This window comes from Triturus cristatus, chromosome 8 (assembly GCF_964204655.1).
Source record: "Triturus cristatus chromosome 8, aTriCri1.1, whole genome shotgun sequence".
In the NCBI taxonomy this organism is placed as follows: domain Eukaryota; kingdom Metazoa; phylum Chordata; class Amphibia; order Caudata; family Salamandridae; genus Triturus; species Triturus cristatus.
This window is the reverse complement of record NC_140591.1, coordinates 975,052,520-975,054,174: the sequence shown is the minus strand read 5'-3', so window position 1 is coordinate 975,054,174 and position 1,655 is coordinate 975,052,520.

The window sequence follows — 1,655 nt, the reverse complement described above, 5'->3', positions numbered from 1 at the left end:
AGTATTCAACCCTGACGAATTACCCAAATAATTAAAAAAATCTGTGAAAGCAGAAGTTTGGGATTTCACTGGAGAAGATGTAGGACTAATGAGAAATGTAGATCCTATAAAGATAACAGTGAAGGAAGGAATAAGCTATCCAAATGTCCCTCAATATAACTTGACACCTGAGATAATTGAAGGAGTAACTCCTATAATAGAGAAGATGATTAAGCAAGGAATTTTGAGAGAAATAATGAGCAGCCCATGTAATTCATCCATAATGGGATTGAAAAAACCTAATGGGAAGTTCAGGATAGTACAAGATCTGAGAAAAGTAAACAAAATTGTTGTGTCCTATACCAAATCCATCAGTGATTTTATATCAGATTCCCCATGATGCAGAATGGTACACAGCGATTGATCTATGCCATGCATTCTTTTCTATTCCATTGCACCACGACAGTCAGCAAATATTTGCATTTCGTTTTGGTGAACGTATCTTGGCATGGTGTTGAATCCCACAGGGGTATACAGAGAGCCCCTCAATATTTAACCAGGTATTGAAAATGTCTTTGGAAAATCTAGAAATGCCCGAAAATTCAGTGTTGGTTCAATACATCGACGACCTTCTTGGGGCGTCAAAACACGTGAAGCCTGTGAGGTAGACACTATAGCATTATTGAATCATTTGGCAGATGGAGGATTAAAGGTGTCACCATCAAAATTACAGTTTTGCAAAAAGGAAGTACAGTATTTAGGACATAACATTGAGAAAGGACTGAGGAAAATAACAATAGACAGAATCAGAATCATAAAAGAAATGAGAGCTCCCATGACCCAAAGAGAGGTGAGAATGTTTCTGGGAATGGTGGGATATTGTCGTCAGTGGATTAGCAATTTTTCTTTGATTGCAAAACCTTTGGTGCGGCTGACGAGGAGTGATGTGAAAGATCCCATTGATTTGAACAAGGAAGAATTAGCAGCATTCAAACGATTGAGAGATGGATTGTGTGAAGCACCTGCATTAGGTATGCCTGATTATGAGAAGGAGTTTGAATTGTACTGCAGTGAGAGAAACGGATGTGCACTCTCCGTGTTGATACAAAAACATGGAAAACTGAGGAGACCAATTGCATATTTTTCATCCATGCTCGACCCGGTAGCCGTAGCCTTACCTGGGTGTTTGAAAGCAGTAGCTGCTACATGTAGGAGTTTGGAACAGAGTGAAGGAATTGTGATGGGATATCCATTGAAAGTGTTTGTACCTCATGATGTGGCGATCCTTTTAACAAGGAGTCGTACTCAGTATATGACACATAGTCGACTGACTAAGTATGAGAAGGTCATATTAGGTGCAACCAATGTGAGTCTTGTGAGGTGTTTGAATGTGAATCCTGCAACATTATTGCCTGATGCTGAGAATGTGGAAGTCAGAAATGAAGTAGATCATGATTGTTTGGATGTACTTGACTTTTACACAAAACCACGACCAGATATAAAGGATGTGCCGTTGTCAGAAAGTGATTTTGTGATGTTTGTTGATGGATCATGTTTGAGAACAGATGAAGGAGTGCAGCATATGCAGTATGCACAGTTGCAGCAGTTCTGGAAGCATCCTACCTGAAAGGAGTAAAATCAGCTCAAGTGGCAGAATTAGTGGCCCTGACTAGAGC